At 45.3% G+C, this 20,000-nt stretch overlaps 33 non-coding genes and 6 pseudogenes across 33 annotated transcripts in view; all 39 read right to left on the bottom strand.

The window, feature by feature from the left end:
• LOC128485217 (5S ribosomal RNA) overlaps positions 1-41 on the bottom strand; it is a 119-nt gene extending 78 nt beyond the window's left edge. The window contains exon 1 of the ribosomal RNA XR_008351563.1: positions 1-41. This exon is cut by the window's left edge and continues 78 nt beyond it. This is a non-coding gene — a ribosomal RNA (5S ribosomal RNA).
• A 248-nt stretch (positions 42-289) lies between these two features.
• On the bottom strand, positions 290-408 carry LOC128488343 (5S ribosomal RNA). The gene has a single exon (XR_008353761.1). It is a non-coding gene; the product is annotated as a 5S ribosomal RNA (ribosomal RNA).
• Positions 409-623: 215 nt separating this feature from the next.
• Positions 624-742, bottom strand: LOC128486225 (5S ribosomal RNA). The gene has a single exon (XR_008352534.1). It is a non-coding gene; the product is annotated as a 5S ribosomal RNA (ribosomal RNA).
• A 230-nt stretch (positions 743-972) lies between these two features.
• Positions 973-1,091, bottom strand: LOC128485085 (5S ribosomal RNA). Its single transcript, XR_008351438.1, has one exon. It is a non-coding gene; the product is annotated as a 5S ribosomal RNA (ribosomal RNA).
• A 239-nt stretch (positions 1,092-1,330) lies between these two features.
• LOC128488373 (5S ribosomal RNA) lies at positions 1,331-1,449 on the bottom strand. The gene has a single exon (XR_008353789.1). It is a non-coding gene; the product is annotated as a 5S ribosomal RNA (ribosomal RNA).
• A 245-nt stretch (positions 1,450-1,694) lies between these two features.
• LOC128488356 (5S ribosomal RNA) lies at positions 1,695-1,813 on the bottom strand. The gene has a single exon (XR_008353772.1). It is a non-coding gene; the product is annotated as a 5S ribosomal RNA (ribosomal RNA).
• Positions 1,814-2,028: 215 nt separating this feature from the next.
• LOC128485498 (5S ribosomal RNA) lies at positions 2,029-2,147 on the bottom strand. The gene has a single exon (XR_008351830.1). It is a non-coding gene; the product is annotated as a 5S ribosomal RNA (ribosomal RNA).
• A 212-nt stretch (positions 2,148-2,359) lies between these two features.
• On the bottom strand, positions 2,360-2,478 carry LOC128485018 (5S ribosomal RNA). Its single transcript, XR_008351375.1, has one exon. It is a non-coding gene; the product is annotated as a 5S ribosomal RNA (ribosomal RNA).
• Positions 2,479-2,700: 222 nt separating this feature from the next.
• On the bottom strand, positions 2,701-2,819 carry LOC128485499 (5S ribosomal RNA). Its single transcript, XR_008351831.1, has one exon. It is a non-coding gene; the product is annotated as a 5S ribosomal RNA (ribosomal RNA).
• A 276-nt stretch (positions 2,820-3,095) lies between these two features.
• Positions 3,096-3,214, bottom strand: LOC128488374 (5S ribosomal RNA). Its single transcript, XR_008353790.1, has one exon. It is a non-coding gene; the product is annotated as a 5S ribosomal RNA (ribosomal RNA).
• Positions 3,215-3,432: 218 nt separating this feature from the next.
• Positions 3,433-3,551, bottom strand: LOC128488375 (5S ribosomal RNA). The gene has a single exon (XR_008353791.1). It is a non-coding gene; the product is annotated as a 5S ribosomal RNA (ribosomal RNA).
• A 206-nt stretch (positions 3,552-3,757) lies between these two features.
• On the bottom strand, positions 3,758-3,876 carry LOC128486487 (5S ribosomal RNA). Its single transcript, XR_008352782.1, has one exon. It is a non-coding gene; the product is annotated as a 5S ribosomal RNA (ribosomal RNA).
• A 230-nt stretch (positions 3,877-4,106) lies between these two features.
• Positions 4,107-4,225, bottom strand: LOC128486561 (5S ribosomal RNA). Its single transcript, XR_008352852.1, has one exon. It is a non-coding gene; the product is annotated as a 5S ribosomal RNA (ribosomal RNA).
• Positions 4,226-4,437: 212 nt separating this feature from the next.
• LOC128488377 (5S ribosomal RNA) lies at positions 4,438-4,556 on the bottom strand. The gene has a single exon (XR_008353792.1). It is a non-coding gene; the product is annotated as a 5S ribosomal RNA (ribosomal RNA).
• Positions 4,557-4,787: 231 nt separating this feature from the next.
• On the bottom strand, positions 4,788-4,906 carry LOC128485500 (5S ribosomal RNA). The gene has a single exon (XR_008351832.1). It is a non-coding gene; the product is annotated as a 5S ribosomal RNA (ribosomal RNA).
• A 213-nt stretch (positions 4,907-5,119) lies between these two features.
• LOC128487366 (uncharacterized) lies at positions 5,120-5,228 on the bottom strand (annotated as a pseudogene).
• A 294-nt stretch (positions 5,229-5,522) lies between these two features.
• Positions 5,523-5,641, bottom strand: LOC128486694 (5S ribosomal RNA). Its single transcript, XR_008352979.1, has one exon. It is a non-coding gene; the product is annotated as a 5S ribosomal RNA (ribosomal RNA).
• A 230-nt stretch (positions 5,642-5,871) lies between these two features.
• On the bottom strand, positions 5,872-5,990 carry LOC128488378 (5S ribosomal RNA). Its single transcript, XR_008353793.1, has one exon. It is a non-coding gene; the product is annotated as a 5S ribosomal RNA (ribosomal RNA).
• A 248-nt stretch (positions 5,991-6,238) lies between these two features.
• LOC128485101 (5S ribosomal RNA) lies at positions 6,239-6,357 on the bottom strand. The gene has a single exon (XR_008351453.1). It is a non-coding gene; the product is annotated as a 5S ribosomal RNA (ribosomal RNA).
• A 227-nt stretch (positions 6,358-6,584) lies between these two features.
• On the bottom strand, positions 6,585-6,703 carry LOC128485574 (5S ribosomal RNA). Its single transcript, XR_008351905.1, has one exon. It is a non-coding gene; the product is annotated as a 5S ribosomal RNA (ribosomal RNA).
• Positions 6,704-6,931: 228 nt separating this feature from the next.
• LOC128487301 (uncharacterized) lies at positions 6,932-7,040 on the bottom strand (annotated as a pseudogene).
• Positions 7,041-7,292: 252 nt separating this feature from the next.
• Positions 7,293-7,401, bottom strand: LOC128486952 (uncharacterized; annotated as a pseudogene).
• Positions 7,402-7,679: 278 nt separating this feature from the next.
• LOC128485549 (5S ribosomal RNA) lies at positions 7,680-7,798 on the bottom strand. Its single transcript, XR_008351880.1, has one exon. It is a non-coding gene; the product is annotated as a 5S ribosomal RNA (ribosomal RNA).
• A 236-nt stretch (positions 7,799-8,034) lies between these two features.
• Positions 8,035-8,153, bottom strand: LOC128485589 (5S ribosomal RNA). Its single transcript, XR_008351919.1, has one exon. It is a non-coding gene; the product is annotated as a 5S ribosomal RNA (ribosomal RNA).
• A 212-nt stretch (positions 8,154-8,365) lies between these two features.
• LOC128486134 (5S ribosomal RNA) lies at positions 8,366-8,484 on the bottom strand. Its single transcript, XR_008352448.1, has one exon. It is a non-coding gene; the product is annotated as a 5S ribosomal RNA (ribosomal RNA).
• Positions 8,485-8,682: 198 nt separating this feature from the next.
• On the bottom strand, positions 8,683-8,801 carry LOC128485501 (5S ribosomal RNA). Its single transcript, XR_008351833.1, has one exon. It is a non-coding gene; the product is annotated as a 5S ribosomal RNA (ribosomal RNA).
• Positions 8,802-9,023: 222 nt separating this feature from the next.
• LOC128488380 (5S ribosomal RNA) lies at positions 9,024-9,142 on the bottom strand. The gene has a single exon (XR_008353795.1). It is a non-coding gene; the product is annotated as a 5S ribosomal RNA (ribosomal RNA).
• Positions 9,143-9,355: 213 nt separating this feature from the next.
• LOC128485502 (5S ribosomal RNA) lies at positions 9,356-9,474 on the bottom strand. The gene has a single exon (XR_008351834.1). It is a non-coding gene; the product is annotated as a 5S ribosomal RNA (ribosomal RNA).
• A 251-nt stretch (positions 9,475-9,725) lies between these two features.
• Positions 9,726-9,844, bottom strand: LOC128488381 (5S ribosomal RNA). Its single transcript, XR_008353796.1, has one exon. It is a non-coding gene; the product is annotated as a 5S ribosomal RNA (ribosomal RNA).
• Positions 9,845-10,051: 207 nt separating this feature from the next.
• On the bottom strand, positions 10,052-10,170 carry LOC128485504 (5S ribosomal RNA). Its single transcript, XR_008351835.1, has one exon. It is a non-coding gene; the product is annotated as a 5S ribosomal RNA (ribosomal RNA).
• A 213-nt stretch (positions 10,171-10,383) lies between these two features.
• On the bottom strand, positions 10,384-10,492 carry LOC128487302 (uncharacterized; annotated as a pseudogene).
• A 228-nt stretch (positions 10,493-10,720) lies between these two features.
• On the bottom strand, positions 10,721-10,839 carry LOC128485886 (5S ribosomal RNA). Its single transcript, XR_008352213.1, has one exon. It is a non-coding gene; the product is annotated as a 5S ribosomal RNA (ribosomal RNA).
• Positions 10,840-11,057: 218 nt separating this feature from the next.
• LOC128486449 (5S ribosomal RNA) lies at positions 11,058-11,176 on the bottom strand. Its single transcript, XR_008352746.1, has one exon. It is a non-coding gene; the product is annotated as a 5S ribosomal RNA (ribosomal RNA).
• A 200-nt stretch (positions 11,177-11,376) lies between these two features.
• On the bottom strand, positions 11,377-11,495 carry LOC128485505 (5S ribosomal RNA). The gene has a single exon (XR_008351836.1). It is a non-coding gene; the product is annotated as a 5S ribosomal RNA (ribosomal RNA).
• A 214-nt stretch (positions 11,496-11,709) lies between these two features.
• On the bottom strand, positions 11,710-11,818 carry LOC128487303 (uncharacterized; annotated as a pseudogene).
• Positions 11,819-12,087: 269 nt separating this feature from the next.
• LOC128486049 (5S ribosomal RNA) lies at positions 12,088-12,206 on the bottom strand. The gene has a single exon (XR_008352368.1). It is a non-coding gene; the product is annotated as a 5S ribosomal RNA (ribosomal RNA).
• A 7,014-nt stretch (positions 12,207-19,220) lies between these two features.
• LOC128487581 (uncharacterized) lies at positions 19,221-19,329 on the bottom strand (annotated as a pseudogene).
• Positions 19,330-19,619: 290 nt separating this feature from the next.
• Positions 19,620-19,738, bottom strand: LOC128488382 (5S ribosomal RNA). Its single transcript, XR_008353797.1, has one exon. It is a non-coding gene; the product is annotated as a 5S ribosomal RNA (ribosomal RNA).
• Positions 19,739-19,971: 233 nt separating this feature from the next.
• Positions 19,972-20,000, bottom strand: part of LOC128486120 (5S ribosomal RNA) — a 119-nt gene continuing 90 nt past the window's right edge. Inside the window, exon 1 of the ribosomal RNA XR_008352435.1 lies at positions 19,972-20,000. This exon is cut by the window's right edge and continues 90 nt beyond it. This is a non-coding gene — a ribosomal RNA (5S ribosomal RNA).

Below are 20,000 nucleotides of genomic sequence, written 5' to 3' on the forward strand. Positions count from 1 at the left end.
CAGACGAGATCGGGCGCTTTCAGGGTGGTATGGCCGGAGGTGTGAAAGTTTTTTATTTTACTTCTCTTATTCTGTTGCTGCTGCTGCTGCTGCTGCTGCTGCTGCTGCTGCTGCTGCTGCTGCTGCTGCTGCTGCTGCTGCTGCTGCTGCTTGTCGTCAGACAAAAAGAATTATAAGCCCTGGGACAGGACAGAGAAGGTGAGAAGGTTCAAATAAGGGTTTAAAGCTTTGATGATGAGCAAGAAACACATGGCAAAAAGCTCTCCCCGGACTGTGAGAAAAAATTAAAAGCCTACGACACCTGGTATTCCCAGGCGGTCTCCCATCCAGGTACTAACCAGGCCCAACCCTGCTTAGCTTCCGAGATCAGACGAGATCGGGCGCTTTCAGGGTGGTATGGCCGCAGGTGTGAAAGTTCTTTATTTTACTTCTCTTATTCTGTTGCTGCTGCTGCTGCTGCTGCTGCTGCTGCTGCTGCTGCTGCTTGTCGTCAGACAGAAAGAATTATAAGCCCTGGGACAGGACAGAGAAGGTGAGAAGGTTCAAATAAGGGTTTAAAGCTTTGATGATGAGCAAGAAACACATGGCAAAAAGCTCTCCCCGGACTGTGAGAAAAAATTAAAAGCCTACAACACCTGGTATTCCCAGGCAGTCTCCCATCCAGGTACTAACCAGGCCCAACCCTGCTTAGCTTCCAAGATCAGACGAGATCGGGCGCTTTCAGGGTGGTATGGCCGCAGGTGTGAAAGCTTTTTATTTTACTTCTCTTATTCTGTTGCTGCTGCTGCTGCTGCTGCTGCTGCTGCTGCTGCTGCTGCTGCTGCTGCTGCTGCTTGTCGTCAGACAAAAAGAATTATAAGCCCTGGGACAGGACAGAGAAGGTGAGAAGGTTCAAATAAGGGTTTAAAGCTTTGATGATGAGCAAGAAACACATGGCAAAAAGCTCTCCCCGGACTGTGAGAAAAAATTAAAAGCCTACAACACCTGGTATTCCCAGGCGGTCTCCCATCCAGGTACTAACCAGGCCCAACCCTGCTTAGCTTCCGAGATCAGACGAGATCGGGCGCTTTCAGGGTGATATGGCCGCAGGTGTGAAAGTTTTTTATTTTACTTCTCTTATTCTGTTGCTGCTGCTGCTGCTGCTGCTGCTGCTGCTGCTGCTGCTGCTGCTGCTGCTGCTGCTGCTGCTGCTTGTCGTCAGACAAAAAGAATTATAAGCCCTGGGACAGGACAGAGAAGGTGAGAAGGTTCAAATAAGGGTTTAAAGCTTTGATGATGAGCAAGAAACACATGGCAAAAAGCTCTCCCCGGACTGTGAGAAAAAATTAAAAGCCTACAACACCTGGTATTCCCAGGCGGTCTCCCATCCAGGTACTAACCAGGCCCAACCCTGCTTAGCTTCCGAGATCAGACGAGATCGGGCGCTTTCAGGGTGGTATGGCCGCAGGTGTGAAAGTTTTTTATTTTACTTCTCTTATTCTGTTGCTGCTGCTGCTGCTGCTGCTGCTGCTGCTGCTGCTGCTGCTGCTGCTGCTGCTGCTGCTGCTGCTGCTGCTTGTCGTCAGACAAAAAGAATTATAAGCCCTGGGACAGGACAGAGAAGGTGAGAAGGTTCAAATAAGGGTTTAAAGCTTTGATGATGAGCAAGAAACACATGGCAAAAAGCTCTCCCCGGACTGTGAGAAAAAATTAAAAGCCTACGACACCTGGTATTCCCAGGCGGTCTCCCATCCAGGTACTAACCAGGCCCAACCCTGCTTAGCTTCCGAGATCAGACGAGATCGGGCGCTTTCAGGGTGGTATGGCCGCAGGTGTGAAAGTTCTTTATTTTACTTCTCTTATTCTGTTGCTGCTGCTGCTGCTGCTGCTGCTGCTGCTGCTGCTGCTGCTTGTCGTCAGACAGAAAGAATTATAAGCCCTGGGACAGGACAGAGAAGGTGAGAAGGTTCAAATAAGGGTTTAAAGCTTTGATGATGAGCAAGAAACACATGGCAAAAAGCTCTCCCCGGACTGTGAGAAAAAATTAAAAGCCTACAACACCTGGTATTCCCAGGCGGTCTCCCATCCAGGTACTAACCAGGCCCAACCCTGCTTAGCTTCCAAGATCAGACGAGATCGGGCGCTTTCAGGGTGGTATGGCCGCAGGTGTGAAAGTTTTTTATTTTACTTCTCTTATTCTGTTGCTGCTGCTGCTGCTGCTGCTGCTGCTGCTGCTGCTGCTTGTCGTCAGACAAAAAGAATTATAAGCCCTGGGACAGGACAGAGAAGGTGAGAAGGTTCAAATAAGGGTTTAAAGCTTTGATGATGAGCAAGAAACACATGGCAAAAAGCTCTCCCCGGACTGTGAGAAAAAATTAAAAGCCTACAACACCTGGTATTCCCAGGCGGTCTCCCATCCAGGTACTAACCAGGCCCAACCCTGCTTAGCTTCCGAGATCAGACGAGATCAGGCGCTTTCAGGGTGGTATGGCCGCAGGTGTGAAAGTTTTTTATTTTACTTCTCTTATTCTGCTGCTGCTGCTGCTGCTGCTGCTGCTGCTGCTGCTGCTGCTGCTGCTGCTGCTTGTCGTCAGACAGAAAGAATTATAAGCCCTGGGACAGGACAGAGAAGGTGAGAAGGTTCAAATAAGGGTTTAAAGCTTTGATGATGAGCAAGAAACACATGGCAAAAAGCTCTCCCCGGACTGTGAGAAAAGAAAAAGCCTACAACACCTGGTATTCCCAGGCGGTCTCCCATCCAGGTACTAACCAGGCCCAACCCTGCTTAGCTTCCAAGATCAGACGAGATCGGGCGCTTTCAGGGTGGTATGGCCGCAGGTGTGAAAGTTTTTTATTTTACTTCTCTTATTCTGTTGCTGCTGCTGCTGCTGCTGCTGCTGCTGCTGCTGCTGCTGCTGCTGCTGCTGCTGCTACTGCTGCTGCTGCTGCTGCTGCTGCTGCTACTGCTGCTGCTGCTGCTTGTCGTCAGACAGAAAGAATTATAAGCCCTGGGACAGGACAGAGAAGGTGAGAAGGTTCAAATAAGGGTTTAAAGCTTTGATGATGAGCAAGAAACACATGGCAAAAAGCTCTCCCCGGACTGTGAGAAAAGAAAAAGCCTACAACACCTGGTATTCCCAGGCGGTCTCCCATCCAGGTACTAACCAGGCCCAACCCTGCTTAGCTTCCGAGATCAGACGAGATCGGGCGCTTTCAGGGTGGTATGGCCGCAGGTGTGAAAGTTTTTTATTTTACTTCTCTTATTCTGTTGCTGTTGCTGCTGCTGCTGCTGCTGCTGCTGCTGCTGCTGCTGCTTGTCGTCAGACAGAAAGAATTATAAGCCCTGGGACAGGACAGAGAAGGTGAGAAGGTTCAAATAAGGGTTTAAAGCTTTGATGATGAGCAAGAAACACATGGCAAAAAGCTCTCCCCGGACTGTGAGAAAAAATTAAAAGCCTACAACACCTGGTATTCCCAGGCGGTCTCCCATCCAGGTACTAACCAGGCCCAACCCTGCTTAGCTTCCGAGATCAGACGAGATCGGGCGCTTTCAGGGTGGTATGGCCGCAGGTGTGAAAGCTCTTTATTTTACTTTTCTTATTCTGTTGCTGCTGCTGCTGCTGCTGCTGCTGCTGCTGCTTGTCGTCAGACAGAAAGAATTATAAGCCCTGGGACAGGACAGAGAAGGTGAGAAGGTTCAAATAAGGGTTTAAAGCTTTGATGATGAGCAAGAAACACATGGCAAAAAGCTTTCCCCGGACTGTGAGAAAAAATTAAAAGCCTACAACACCTGGTATTCCCAGGCGGTCTCCCATCCAGGTACTAACCAGGCCCAACCCTGCTTAGCTTCCGAGATCAGACGAGATTGGGCGCTTTCAGGGTGATATGGCCGCAGGTGTGAAAGTTTTTTATTTTACTTCTCTTATTCTGTTGCTGCTGCTGCTGCTGCTGCTGCTGCTGCTGCTGCTGCTGCTGCTGCTGCTGCTGCTTGTCGTCAGACAAAAAGAATTATAAGCCCTGGGACAGGACAGAGAAGGTGAGAAGGTTCAAATAAGGGTTTAAAGCTTTGATGATGAGCAAGAAACACATGGCAAAAAGCTCTCCCCGGACTGTGAGAAAAAATTAAAAGCCTACAACACCTGGTATTTCCAGGCGGTCTCCCATCCAGGTACTAAACAGGCCCAACCCTGCTTAGCTTCCGAGATCAGACGAGATCAGGCGCTTTCAGGGTGGTATGGCCGCAGGTGTGAAAGTTTTTTATTTTACTTCTCTTATTCTGTTGCTGCTGCTGCTGCTGCTGCTGCTGCTGCTGCTGCTGCTTGTCGTCAGACAAAAAGAATTATAAGCCCTGGGACAGGACAGAGAAGGTGAGAAGGTTCAAATAAGGGTTTAAAGCTTTGATGATGAGCAAGAAACACATGGCAAAAAGCTCTCCCCGGACTGTGAGAAAAAATTAAAAGCCTACAACACCTGGTATTCCCAGGCGGTCTCCCATCCAGGTACTAACCAGGCCCAACCCTGCTTAGCTTCCGAGATCAGACGAGATCGGGCGCTTTCAGGGTGGTATGGCCGCAGGTGTGAAAGTTTTTTATTTTACTTCTCTTATTCTGCTGCTGCTGCTGCTGCTGCTGCTGCTGCTGCTGCTGCTGCTGCTGCTGCTGCTGCTGCTGCTTGTCGTCAGACAGAAAGAATTATAAGCCCTGGGACAGGACAGAGAAGGTGAGAAGGTTCAAATAAGGGTTTAAAGCTTTGATGATGAGCAAGAAACACATGGCAAAAAGCTCTCCCCGGACTGTGAGAAAAGAAAAAGCCTACAACACCTGGTATTCCCAGGCGGTCTCCCATCCAGGTACTAACCAGGCCCAACCCTGCTTAGCTTCCAAGATCAGACGAGATCGGGCGCTTTCAGGGTGGTATGGCCGCAGGTGTGAAAGTTTTTTATTTTACTTCTCTTATTCTGTTGCTGCTGCTGCTGCTGCTGCTGCTGCTGCTGCTGCTGCTGCTTGTCGTCAGACAGAAAGAATTATAAGCCCTGGGACAGGACAGAGAAGGTGAGAAGGTTCAAATAAGGGTTTAAAGCTTTGATGATGAGCAAGAAACACATGGCAAAAAGCTCTCCCCGGACTGTGAGAAAAGAAAAAGCCTACAACACCTGGTATTCCCAGGCGGTCTCCCATCCAGGTACTAACCAGGCCCAACCCTGCTTAGCTTCCGAGATCAGGCGCTTTCAGGGTGGTATGGACGCAGGTGTGAAAGTTTTTTATTTTACTTCTCTTATTCTGTTGCTGTTGTTGCTGTTGCTGCTGTTGCTGTTGCTGCTGTTGCTGCTGCTGCTGTTGCTGCTGCTGCTGTTGCTGCTGCTGCTGTTGCTGCTGCTGCTGCTGCTGCTGCTGCTGCTGCTGCTGCTTGTCGTCAGACAGAAAGAATTATACGCCCTGGGACAGGACAGAGAAGGTGAGAAGGTTCAAATAAGGGTTTAAAGCTTTGATGATGAGCAAGAAACACATGGCAAAAAGCTCTCCCCGGACTGTGAGAAAAGAAAAAGCCTACAACACCTGGTATTCCCAGGCGGTCTCCCATCCAGGTACTAACCAGGCCCAACCCTGCTTAGCTTCTGAGATCAGACGAGATTTGGCGCTTTCAGGGTGGTATGGCTGCAGGTGTGAAAGCTCTTTATTTTACTTTTCTTATTCTGTTGCTGCTGCTGCTGCTGCTGCTGCTGCTGCTGCTGCTGCTGCTGCTGCTGCTGCTGCTTGTCGTCAGACAGAAAGAATTATAAGCCCTGGGACAGGACAGAGAAGGTGAGAAGGTTCAAATAAGGGTTTAAAGCTTTGATGATGAGCAAGAAACACATGGCAAAAAGCTCTCCCCGGACTGTGAGAAAAAATTAAAAGCCTACAACACCTGGTATTCCCAGGCGGTCTCCCATCCAGGTACTAACCAGGCCCAACCCTGCTTAGCTTCCGAGATCAGACGAGATCGGGCGCTTTCAGGGTGGTATGGCCGCAGGTGTGAAAGTTTTTTATTTTACTTCTCTTATTCTGTTGCTGCTGCTGCTGCTGCTGCTGCTGCTGCTGCTGCTGCTGCTGCTGCTGCTGCTGCTGCTGCTGCTGCTGCTGCTTGTCGTCAGACAAAAAGAATTATAAGCCCTGGGACAGGACAGAGAAGGTGAGAAGGTTCAAATAAGGGTTTAAAGCTTTGCTGATGAGCAAGAAACACATGGCAAAAAGCTCTCCCCGGACTGTGAGAAAAAATTAAAAGCCTACAACACCTGGTATTCCCAGGCGGTCTCCCATCCAGGTACTAACCAGGCCCAACCCTGCTTAGCTTCCGAGATCAGACGAGATCGGGCGCTTTCAGGGTGGTACGGCCGCAGGTGTGAAAGTGTTTTATTTTACTTCTCTTATTCTGTTGCTGCTGCTGCTGCTGCTGCTGCTGCTGCTGCTGCTGCTGCTGCTGCTGCTGCTTGTCGTCAGACAAAAAGAATTATAAGCCCTGGGACAGGACAGAGAAGGTGAGAAGGTTCAAATAAGGGTTTAAAGCTTTGATGATGAGCAAGAAACACATGGCAAAAAGCTCTCCCCGGACTGTGAGAAAAAATTAAAAGCCTACAACACCTGGTATTCCCAGGCGGTCTCCCATCCAGGTACTAACCAGGCCCAACCCTGCTTAGCTTCCGAGATCAGACGAGATCGGGCGCTTTTAGGGTGGTATGGCCGCAGGTGTAAAAGTTTTTTATTTTACTTCTCTTATTCTGCTGCTGCTGCTGCTGCTGCTGCTGCTGCTGCTGCTGCTGCTGCTGCTGCTGCTGCTGCTTGTCGTCAGACAGAAAGAATTATAAGCCCTGGGACAGGACAGAGAAGGTGAGAAGGTTCAAATAAGGGTTTAAAGCTTTGATGATGAGCAAGAAACACATGGCAAAAAGCTCTCCCCGGACTGTGAGAAAAGAAAAAGCCTACAACACCTGGTATTCCCAGGCGGTCTCCCATCCAGGTACTAACCAGGCCCAACCCTGCTTAGCTTCCGAGATCAGGCGCTTTCAGGGTGGTATGGCCGCAGGTGTGAAAGTTTTTTATTTTACTTCTCTTATTCTGTTGCTGTTGCTGCTGCTGCTGTTGCTGCTGCTGCTGCTGTTGCTGCTGCTGCTGCTGCTGCTGCTGCTGCTGCTGCTGCTGCTTGTCGTCAGACAGAAAGAATTATAAGCCCTGGGACAGGACAGAGAAGGTGAGAAGGTTCAAATAAGGGTTTAAAGCTTTGATGATGAGCAAGAAACACATGGCAAAAAGCTCTCCCCGGACTGTGAGAAAAGAAAAAGCCTACAACACCTGGTATTCCCAGGCGGTCTCCCATCCTGGTACTAACCAGGCCCAACCCTGCTTAGCTTCCGAGATCGGGCGCTTTCAGGGTGGTATGGCCGCAGGTGTGAAAGCTCTTTATTTTACTTTTCTTATTCTGTTGCTGCTGCTGCTGCTGCTGCTGCTGCTGCTGCTGCTGCTGCTGCTGCTGCTGCTGCTGCTGCTGCTGCTGCTGCTGCTGCTGCTGCTGCTGCTGCTGCTGCTGCTTGTCGTCAGACAGAAAGAATTATAAGCCCTGGGACAGGACAGAGAAGGTGAGAAGGTTCAAATAAGGGTTTAAAGCTTTGATGATGAGCAAGAAACACATGGCAAAAAGCTCTCCCCGGACTGTGAGAAAAAATTAAAAGCCTACAACACCTGGTATTCCCAGGCGGTCTCCCACCCAGGTACTAACCAGGCCCAACCCTGCTTAGCTTCCGAGATCAGACGAGATCGGGCGCTTTCAGGGTGATATGGCCGCAGGTGTGAAAGTTTTTTATTTTACTTCTCTTATTCTGTTGCTGCTGCTGCTGCTGCTGCTGCTGCTGCTGCTGCTGCTGCTGCTGCTGCTGCTGCTGCTGCTTGTCGTCAGACAAAAAGAATTATAAGCCCTGGGACAGGACAGAGAAGGTGAGAAGGTTCAAATAAGGGTTTAAAGCTTTGATGATGAGCAAGAAACACATGGCAAAAAGCTCTCCCCGGACTGTGAGAAAAAATTAAAAGCCTACAACACCTGGTATTCCCAGGCGGTCTCCCATCCAGGTACTAACCAGGCCCAACCATGCTTAGCTTCCGAGATCAGACGAGATCGGGCGCTTTCAGGGTGGTATGGCCGCAGGTGTGAAAGTTTTTTATTTTACTTCTCTTATTCTGTTGCTGCTGCTGCTGCTGCTGCTGCTGCTGCTGCTGCTGCTTGTCGTCAGACAAAAAGAATTATAAGCCCTGGGACAGGACAGAGAAGGTGAGAAGGTTCAAATAAGGGTTTAAAGCTTTGATGATGAGCAAGAAACACATGGCAAAAAGCTCTCCCCGGACTGTGAGAAAAAATTAAAAGCCTACAACACCTGGTATTCCCAGGCGGTCTCCCATCCAGGTACTAACCAGGCCCAACCCTGCTTAGCTTCCGAAATCAGACGAGATCAGGCGCTTTCAGGGTGGTATGGCCGCAGGTGTGAAAGTTTTTTATTTTACTTCTCTTATTCTGCTGCTGCTGCTGCTGCTGCTGCTGCTGCTTGTCGTCAGACAGAAAGAATTATAAGCCCTGGGACAGGACAGAGAAGGTGAGAAGGTTCAAATAAGGGTTTAAAGCTTTGATGATGAGCAAGAAACACATGGCAAAAAGCTCTCCCCGGACTGTGAGAAAAGAAAAAGCCTACAACACCTGGTATTCCCAGGCGGTCTCCCATCCAGGTACTAACCAGGCCCAACCCTGCTTAGCTTCCAAGATCAGACGAGATCGGGCGCTTTCAGGGTGGTATGGCCGCAGGTGTGAAAGTTTTTTATTTTACTTCTCTTATTCTGTTGCTGCTGCTGCTGCTGCTGCTGCTGCTGCTGCTGCTGCTGCTGCTGCTGCTTGTCGTCAGACAGAAAGAATTATAAGCCCTGGGACAGGACAGAGAAGGTGAGAAGGTTCAAATAAGGGTTTAAAGCTTTGATGATGAGCAAGAAACACATGGCAAAAAGCTCTCCCCGGACTGTGAGAAAAGAAAAAGCCTACAACACCTGGTATTCCCAGGCGGTCTCCCATCCAGGTACTAACCAGGCCCAACCCTGCTTAGCTTCCGAGATCAGACGAGATCGGGCGCTTTCAGGGTGGTATGGCCGCAGGTGTGAAAGTTTTTTATTTTACTTCTCTTATTCTGTTGCTGTTGCTGCTGCTGCTGCTGCTGCTGCTGCTGCTGCTGCTTGTCGTCAGACAGAAAGAATTATAAGCCCTGGGACAGGACAGAGAAGGTGAGAAGGTTCAAATAAGGGTTTAAAGCTTTGATGATGAGCAAGAAACACATGGCAAAAAGCTCTCCCCGGACTGTGAGAAAAGAAAAAGCCTACAACACCTGGTATTCCCAGGCGGTCTCCCATCCAGGTACTAACCAGGCCCAACCCTGCTTAGCTTCCAAGATCAGACGAGATCGGGCGCTTTCAGGGTGGTATGGCCGCAGGTGTGAAAGTTTTTTATTTTACTTCTCTTATTCTGTTGCTGCTGCTGCTGCTGCTGCTGCTGCTGCTGCTGCTGCTGCTGCTGCTGCTGCTGCTGCTGCTGCTGCTGCTGCTGCTTGTCGTCAGACAGAAAGAATTATAAGCCCTGGGACAGGACAGAGAAGGTGAGAAGGTTCAAATAAGGGTTTAAAGCTTTGATGATGAGCAAGAAACACATGGCAAAAAGCTCTCCCCGGACTGTGAGAAAAAATTAAAAGCCTACAACACCTGGTATTCCCAGGCGGTCTCCCATCCAGGTACTAACCAGGCCCAACCCTGCTTAGCTTCCGAGATCAGACGAGATCGGGCGCTTTCAGGGTGGTATGGCCGCAGGTGTGAAAGTTTTTTATTTTACTTCTCTTATTCTGCTGCTGCTGCTGCTGCTGCTGCTGCTGCTGCTGCTGCTTGTCGTCAGACAGAAAGAATTATAAGCCCTGGGACAGGACAGAGAAGGTGAGAAGGTTCAAATAAGGGTTTAAAGCTTTGATGATGAGCAAGAAACACATGGCAAAAAGCTCTCCCCGGACTGTGAGAAAAGAAAAAGCCTACAACACCTGGTATTCCCAGGCGGTCTCCCATCCAGGTACTAACCAGGCCCAACCCTGCTTAGCTTCCAAGATCAGACGAGATCGGGCGCTTTCAGGGTGGTATGGCCGCAGGTGTGAAAGTTTTTTATTTTACTTCTCTTATTCTGTTGCTGCTGCTGCTGCTGCTGCTGCTGCTGCTGCTGCTGCTGCTTGTCGTCAGACAGAAAGAATTATAAGCCCTGGGACAGGACAGAGAAGGTGAGAAGGTTCAAATAAGGGTTTAAAGCTTTGATGATGAGCAAGAAACACATGGCAAAAAGCTCTCCCCGGACTGTGAGAAAAGAAAAAGCCTACAACACCTGGTATTCCCAGGCGGTCTCCCATCCAGGTACTAACCAGGCCCAACCCTGCTTAGCTTCCGAGATCAGGCGCTTTCAGGGTGGTATGGCCGCAGGTGTGAAAGTTTTTTATTTTACTTCTCTTATTCTGTTGCTGTTGTTGCTGTTGCTGCTTTTGCTGCTGCTGCTGCTGCTGCTGCTGCTGCTGCTTGTCGTCAGACAGAAAGAATTATAAGCCCTGGGACAGGACAGAGAAGGTGAGAAGGTTCAAATAAGGGTTTAAAGCTTTGATGATGAGCAAGAAACACATGGCAAAAAGCTCTCCCCGGACTGTGAGAAAAGAAAAAGCCTACAACACCTGGTATTCCCAGGCGGTCTCCCATCCAGGTACTAACCAGGCCCAACCCTGCTTAGCTTCCGAGATCAGACGAGATTGGGCGCTTTCAGGGTGGTATGGCCGCAGGTGTGAAAGCTCTTTATTTTACTTTTCTTATTCTGTTGCTGCTGCTGCTGCTGCTGCTGCTGCTGCTGCTGCTGCTGCTGCTTGTCGTCAGACAGAAAGAATTATAAGCCCTGGGACAGGACAGAGAAGGTGAGAAGGTTCAAAAAAGGGTTTAAAGCTTTGATGATGAGCAAGAAACACATGGCAAAAAGCTCTCCCCGGACTGTGAGAAAAAATTAAAAGCCTACAACACCTGGTATTCCCAGGCGGTCTCCCATCCAGGTACTAAAAAGGCCCAACCCTGCTTAGCTTCCGAGATCAGACGAGATCGGGCGCTTTCAGGGTGGTATGGCCGCAGGTGTGAAAGTTTTTTATTTTACTTCTCTTATTCTGTTGCTGCTGCTGCTGCTGCTGCTGCTGCTTGTCGTCAGACAGAAAGAATTATAAGCCCTGGGACAGGACAGAGAAGGTGAGAAGGTTCAAATAAGGGTTTAAAGCTTTGATGATGAGCAAGAAACACATGGCAAAAAGCTCTCCCCGGACTGTGAGAAAAAATTAAAAGCCTACAACACCTGGTATTCCCAGGCGGTCTCCCATCCAGGTACTAACCAGGCCCAACCCTGCTTAGCTTCCAAGATCAGACGAGATCGGGCGCTTTCAGGGTGGTATGGCCGCAGGTGTGAAATTTTTTATTTTACTTCTCTTATTCTGTTGCTGCTGCTGCTGCTGCTGCTGCTGCTGCTGCTGCTGCTGCTTGTCGTCAGACAAAAAGAATTATAAGCCCTGGGACAGGACAGAGAAGGTGAGAAGGTTCAAATAAGGGTTTAAAGCTTTGATGATGAGCAAGAAACACATGGCAAAAAGCTCTCCCCGGACTGTGAGAAAAAATTAAAAGCCTACAACACCTGGTATTCCCAGGCGGTCTCCCATCCAGGTACTAACCAGGCCCAACCCTGCTTAGCTTCCGAGATCAGGCGCTTTCAGGGTGGTATGGCCGCAGGTGTGAAAGTTCTTTATTTTACTTCTCTTATTCTGTTGCTGCTGCTGCTGCTGCTGCTGCTGCTGCTGCTGCTGCTGCTGCTGCTGCTGCTGCTGCTGCTGCTGCTGCTGCTGCTGCTGCTGCTGCTGCTGCTTGTCGTCAGACAGAAAGAATTATAAGCCCTGGGACAGGACAGAGAAGGTGAGAAGGTTCAAATAAGGGTTTAAAGCTTTGATGATGAGCAAGAAACACATGGCAAAAAGCTCTCCCCGGACTGTGAGAAAAAATTAAAAGCCTACAACACCTGGTATTCCTAGGGGGTCTCCCATCCAGGTACTAACCAGGCCCAACCCTGCTTAGCTTCCAAGATCAGACGAGATCGGGCGCTTTCAGGGTGGTATGGCCGCAGGTGTGAAAGTTTTTTATTTTACTTCTCTTATTCTGTTGCTGCTGCTGCTGCTGCTGCTGCTGCTGCTGCTGCTGCTTGTCGTCAGACAAAAAGAATTATAAGCCCTGGGACAGGACAGAGAAGGTGAGAAGGTTCAAATAAGGGTTTAAAGCTTTGATGATGAGCAAGAAACACATGGCAAAAAGCTCTCCCCGGACTGTGAGAAAAAATTAAAAGCCTACTGTTAGAAAAATGCTTATGTTATCATAAATATTATTGCTGACAAAGACAGTAGAAAATGTCTAGTCTATGATATATCACGTGTTGCGCCAACATATCTACTAAGAGGCGTAACCTGCTTAAAAAGTAACCAATCAGAATGATGCATGCTATTAGAAGCAGATAAGAAGTATAAGAAGTTATATAAACCATGTAATCCAAATACGTAATTAGACAACGCTTCGTGTGCCTTGTCTCGATTATGCGCATAATCTATTAAAGGAAATAACTTTTTCTGAGGAGAATTCGACCATTAATTCAACCAACATTTTGGTGCCCCGTGTGAGGAGGTCCTGACCGGAGACAGGGACGACAGTCCTGAGGAACCGCACCTCAAGAATCTGCATCTGAGGTAATAAAAGTCCTCCAGCTAAGATTGCTGTTAATTAGAGGCACTTCGCGACATCGTCCCTGAAACCGGCAGCGTCCTCCCGAAGATTTAGTACGGTCTTCTCTTCAGAAATGTGAGTAAGAAAAATATTTCTGGGAAATATTAAAGGAGGTCAAAGTCTGTCAGGGACTACTGAAATAAATAACTGCGTATGCATTCGATAATGAGAATAGTACTTGGAGTACTGAGGCTGATCAGAAGAAATGTGCACAGGTAGTTAGTCATTATTTTTGTGATAACGAATTGTTGTTTGTAATTGTGATAATACTGTTGATGTTGGTTGCGGCTTGTATTATTGTGAATGAGTATCACAAGACCTTAAAGAGAAGAGCTCTTATGGTCCAGGGACAGCTATACCAACCCATGTCACAAATTTTGTCTGAATGAATCTATCTGTGTGAATGACTGTTCAGGAGTCCTTTACGGCGAACGAACAGTTAATAAGGTTGTTGTTAATACGCCCCCCGGCATTTGTGAGAAGCTCTCTGTGATCAAGTGCTGGGATTGCAAGTGAACAACTTCGCTGCGAGAGTGATTTTCCTGCCTTTACTGTCTAGGAACGGTATCTTATAAATACCAAGGGCTCTTTATTTCACTCTGTCGAGAAGCGGTATCTTATAAATACCGAGGTCCTTTGTTTCACTCTGTCCAGACGTGGTATCTTATAAATACCGAAAGATTTTCCTTGTTTTCTGCTTTGCGGTGAGATTGTATCATGGGGAAATCCCACAGTAAGGGAAAGAAACAAAAGGATGAGAGTGTTTTCTTGTGGATAAAGAAGAAACCACTGAAAGGAGACAAACAGTTTATGTATAAACTCAATCTAGAAAATGTTTAGGCATAAATTCACATTGTTCAGGTATAGTGCATTTAAAATAGAGGGCGGATCCCTCAGGTTTCGGATGGCTGGACCATCCCAGTAGAGTCTAGACTCGGAGTGGTGGATTTAAAAGAAACTACGTAGTGACTAAATTATAACATTCCAAATTCTATACCATGTTTCCAGCTGGTTCCAGAATCTGTGAAATGTATGTCTTGTCTGTTATCTGTGATCGATCATAAATTATATGTAGAGTCGACATTAGAAGAGCTTTTTTATCTTTTTATTCTAATGCTTTTATTCAGATGCTTTTTTCAGAATTAATTTAAATAAGGGTTAATATTTTAAATGCTAGAATTTATAATTAACACATTTTATTTTTAAAATAATAAGATATCCTGTATACCTGTCTGTAATTTTTACGATATATATCTTCTTGTTTTATTTTATATTCAAATTAATATGCTTAAAGTAACAATATAAGTAACGCGCCTCCTTAGGGAGTAGTCAAGGTCAAATATATCCGTTAACCATGTAGGTGCATAGAACATAAACAGAGAAAGATATTAAAAAAACTACTGAACATGTAAAAAATCCAAAAGAGGATCCTTGACAGTTTGGGGAGGATATATGAGGGCTCTGTAACAGTTATCAATTAAATGGTGAAGAAAAAGTGAGAAATTTTGAAGTTATGGCAAGAGCAGACGGTCGTACCGAGGTAGAAGAGGTAGTGGTGATAGACGGTCACATGGATGTTATAATTGTGGAAAGGAAGGTTATTAAGAAAAAGAGTGTCCCGAACCAGACAAGAGAAAGCAGAACTCCCCAGAGCAATGACTAATACAAGAAAAAGAGATATTAGATCTCTGTAGTGTTCATGATGTGTTGTTATTGTCAAATTTGCCTGGAATTGATTTAATTGTAAATAACAAATGTGTAACATTTTTGGTAGATTCAGGGGCTTCGCAAACCCTATTGAATTATCCCACCTGCACGGGCATACAGAAAGGGACTGGTAAAATTCACATAAAGGGAGTAAATGGGAGGACACATACCGAAAGCTTATCTGTTCCTCTCCAAATACAACATCCAGAGTCTGGAAACATAATTACTGCCAGTGTAATATTATCTGAGGTATGTCCCGTAAATCTCATGGGAAGAGATCTAATTAAAAAGTTAGGAGTGCACATTGCACCCGTGGGAGACAAGTTTGATGTTACAGTGGAAAGAAGAAATAACTATCAAGGACGGCATGATCGTTACTATTATGCCTTGAACATAGATTTTACTGAAAATAAGGGAAACATAATACAGGTTTTGGAACTTGTACATAAGACATTTGAAACCTGTGATCATTTACAAGTTCAATATTTAAATAATTTTCATTGTACAATGTATGTTAAGAGAACAGCAGGAGGAGACGAGTATTATGAATCACACTTAAAAGACGAATGAAATATCGTAATACAGACAAAATACTTTTACTGGACAGACAAAGGACAAGGGGCATTATCTTGTATATTAACCCCCCTGAATGACCACACTTTTTAAAGGTATAACACCACATTTGTCTCTGTGTAAACAGCAAACTGATCAGTGGAAGTCTGTGGGAGATATGGTGTTGTGATGTGAGATTAGTCACTCGTGGAAAAGGGATAAAGGAGACATTGAATACAATGCTGAAGTAATCAAGGCAGGTACATTATCTAATTATTTATTAGCCCAGGCGGCTGAGTTAACGGCTCTCATCGAGGCCTGCAAATGGGCAGTAGACAAACGGGTAAATATCTATACCGATGGTCAATATGTGTTTTCCACTATATATGTGTTTGCACAACAATGGGAAAAATAGGAGGTATGATTTCCACAGGGAAACCGATAAATTATAAATTTTAATTAAAGAGCTATTAATGGTTATAAATCTACCAAAAGAAGTAGCTGTAATAAAGTGTGCAGCTCATACCAACAGCAAAGATCCTTGCATTAGGCAATAACCGTGCAGATATAGAAACAAAAAGAATTGCTCAAGAGATGCTTGCCATAATCACTAATGAAATACAAATTGATCACCAGGTTTTGTATGATATGCAACAGGCTGCCCCTATGTCTGAAAAATGATATTGGCAGTCTAAATAAGCGACTCTATGTAACAAAATTTTTTATATTAACAACAAACCAATATTGCCGAAGTCATTATTTCGCTATGCAGCCTTATTGAGTCATGGGCTGAGCCATGTCTCAACAGGAGGGATGGTAGTTATTATAGATAAGGTGTTCCAAAATTACTCTAAAAAAAAATGTTTTATGTGCTAATTGTCTTATCTGTGCTCGATATAATCCACAGGGAAATCTCAAATTTGCTATTGGGAAGTTCCCCAACCCAGAGTATCTGTTTTAATATATTTGCATGGATTATATTGAACTAAATAAATGTAAAATATTGTCTAGTTATTGTTGATGCATTAACTAAATGGATAGAAATATTCCCAACAGCCCACGCAGATGCAGATACAGTAGCTAAGGTCATGATAAAATAAATCATTCCTAGATATGGAATACCAGAAAGAATATATAGTGACAATGGGCCTCATTTTGTCAATCAACTAATCTCCAGATTTGCACAAGTATTTGGTATACAATTAAAGAATCATTGCGCCTTTCATCCTCAGTCAGCAGGGTTGGTAGAAAGAAACAATGGAACAATAAAGAATAAATTAAAAAAAGGCAGGAAGAATTGGGTTTCCTGCCTACCAATGGTAAAATTGAGTATGTGTATTACACCCAATAAGCAAGGTCTCACCCCATTTGAAGTAATGTATGGGAGACCCTATAGTTTGCCACAGATAAAGGTAAAAGAGGCAAATGATGAAAGGGAATTAACCCTAGCAGATTATATGGTAAAAATGTTGAACACCAGATCAGTACAAACTGTTAATTCTCTTCCAGAAGCACAAGAGCTAATTCCTGAGAAGTTGAGCGTTGGAGATTGGGTACTAATAAGGATAATCAAACGAAAGAATTGGTCATCACCGAGGTGGGAAGGACTGTACCAAGTACTACTAACCACCCCCGCGGCGTGTAAGATAGCTGAGAGGAGTTGTTGGATACATCAGTCGCACTGTAAGAAGGTAACACCACTTGCTGGTAGTCACTCATTAAGTCTGGGTACAAAGGGGGGTCCAGACGATAGGTTGGACTCGTCTCAAGCCAGTGAAGAAATCCATTCCCCAAACCCTGAGTTGACGGCCAGGTAGGATGAAGGGGTGGTGCCTGCTTATAGTTTATTGGGTAGTGACTGATGTTTTTACAATAATTTCTTATTCTAATGCTAATGCTAAGTGGGATGAGAACAAGAAGGTGACCAAATGGGAAGATACCAAAGCACAAAATCTGACTTTTTCATTAACAGGAGATAGTTCCATTGAAATTGATCTGTGTAAATTGATTCATTGTAAAAATATTGGGCAAGCAAGAAACTATGCTAAGGCCGATGTATATATATATATATATATATATATGCTGGATGCCCGAAAAGCCCCCTGGAAAACGAAGTATAACATTATGTCTTGGTTGGGATTATGCTATGTGGACAACAGCTAGTCGAGATTGGGGATATAATATGCCCGGGGCAAGAGCAAGTAAAATCAAAATCTGTAAAAAGATTAAGATCTGAATGTAAAACCTTTAATAATTGTAATAAATTGTTCTTTAAAGGAAAATATGAAGACGATGAGAGACTATATACTATAGGTGTGTGGGTTTCCAACAGAGACCCGCAGGGAATTTTCTTTTTGTCTTTTCCAGAAAATAAGGTCCAAGCAGAAAAAGAGTTTCAGATCCAGGAAGAAAGATATATCGAGGAAATTGAGACAGGGGTAATTCGGTACCAGTTTGAGTTCTATTGATCAGATTGCGCTGGAAGCAGGATTTCATAGAGATAACGTTTGGTTGGAATGGCTTCGATTTACTGTAAAGAGTCTAAACAAAGAGAATTGTATAGTCTGTGCAGAAGCCTATCCGCAGTTGGCTACGATGCCATTTCTATTAACAAAAGAGAATGATCCAGTCGGATTTGACTGTATAATAAAGCTGTTTGATAAGACTTATACCCCATCTGGAAATGGAATTTGTCATATATTAGACTTGTTGTTTCCCAAGGTTAAGAGACCCCAATTACCTCCAACAGTGCAAATATATGGGGGAAATTACACCTGTGTGGAACTTCGGGGTAATAGCAGCTATTTTGATTATAAAGATTTGTCTAAATCACTATGTGTCGAGATTTTTTCCACAGGACTGCGACAGCCAACCCAGATGAGAGCAGATATTTGGTGGTTGTGCGGAGGCCGGAAAATAAGACCTTTCATCGATCCAAGAGAAAAAGGAAAATAATAATACAACTCATTGTACCTATAAACCTGTTGATTTCACAGAAGGAGCCAAAGTCAAGGAAAAGGCGACCAATACAACCACAAGGATTGCTTGATGATCGAATATATATTGATGAAATTGGAGTACCACGAAGAGTTCCAAATGAGTTCAAAGTCCGAATCCAAATTGCTGCAGGTTTCGAATCAATTCTTTTCTGGTGGAGTACAATAGCGAAAAACGTGGACTGGATAAACTACCTCTATTATAATCAACAGCGGTTTGTGAATTATACTCGAGATGCTATTAAAGGAATACATGGGCAACTGGATGCGACCTCTCTTATGGTCTGGCAGAATCGAATGGCCTTGGATATGCTATTGGCCGAGAAAGGGCGCGTGTGCAAGATGTCCAGCAACCAATGCTGCACCTTCATACCAAATAACACCGCCCCTGATGAGAGCATCACTAAAGCCCACGATAACATCTAACATTCTTATCAAATGAACTTGCCGAGAATGCAGGAATACATAATGTGTTCACCTCTTGGTTAGAAGGATGGTTCGGGCGATGGTCGGGAATGATAATATCCGGAATAATTACTATCACTATAGTAGCTGCAGTATTGATATTCGGAGGATGCTGTTTTATTCCATGTTGCCGAGGATTTCTTTTGAATAAGACAATTGATAAAGCTGTAAATCAGACTATGTACTCCCTGATCGACAAAGAAGAATGTGATCAATTATTACAAGTATCTGAGACTCTACATATTAATGACGTTGTTGACATGAAAGATGAATTATCAGTGTTAATGACCGATACTGAAGATGAAGAGACTGATATTGAATAATATTTTGATAAACAGGAGGGAAATGTTAGAAAAATGCTTATGTTATCATAAATATTATTGCTGACAAAGACAGTAGAAAATGTCTAGTCTATGATATATCACGTGTTGCGCCAACATATCTACTAAGAGGCGTAACCTGCTTAAAAAGTAACCAATCAGAATGATGCATGCTATTAGAAGCAGATAAGAAGTATAAGAAGTTATATAAACCATGTAATCCAAATACGTAATTAGACAACGCTTCGTGTGCCTTGTCTCGATTATGCGCATAATCTATTAAAGGAAATAACTTTTTCTGAGGAGAATTCGACCATTAATTCAACCAACACCTACAACACCTGGTATTCCCAGGCGGTCTCCCATCCAGTTACTAACCAGGCCCAACCCTGCTTAGCTTCCGAGATCAGGCGCTTTCAGGGTGGTATGGCCGCAGGTGTGAAAGTTTTTTATTTTACTTCTCTTATTCTGTTGCTGCTGCTGTTGCTGCTGTTGCTGCTGTTGCTGCTGCTGCTGTTGCTGCTGCTGCTGTTGCTGCTGCTGCTGCTGCTGTTGCTGCTGCTGCTGCTGCTGCTGCTGCTGCTGCTGCTTGTCGTCAGACAAAAAGAATTATAAGCCCTGGGACAGGACAGAGAAGGTGAGAAGGTTCAAATAAGGGTTTAAAGCTTTGATGATGAGCAAGAAACACATGGTAAAAAGCTCTCCCCGGACTGTGAGAAAAAATTAAAAGCCTACAACACCTGGTATTCCCAGGCGGTCTCCCATCCAGGTACTAACCAGGCCCAACCCTGCTTAGCTTCCGAGATCAGACGAGATCGGGCGCTTTCAGGGTGGTATGGCCGCAGGTGTGAAAGTTTTTTATTTTATTTCTCTTATTCTGTTGCTGCTGCTGCTGCTGCTGCTGCTGCTGCTGCTGCTGCTGCTGCTGCTGCTGCTGCTGCTTGTCGTCAGACAGAAAGAATTATAAGCCCTGGGACAGGACAGAGAAGGTGAGAAGGTTCAAATAAGGGTTTAAAGCATTGATGATGAGCAAGAAACACATGGCAAAAAGCTCTCCCCGGACTGTGAGAAAAAATTAAAAGCCTACAACACCTGGTATTCCCAGGCGG

This window comes from Spea bombifrons, chromosome 3, assembly GCF_027358695.1.
Source record: "Spea bombifrons isolate aSpeBom1 chromosome 3, aSpeBom1.2.pri, whole genome shotgun sequence".
Taxonomy (NCBI): domain Eukaryota; kingdom Metazoa; phylum Chordata; class Amphibia; order Anura; family Pelobatidae; genus Spea; species Spea bombifrons.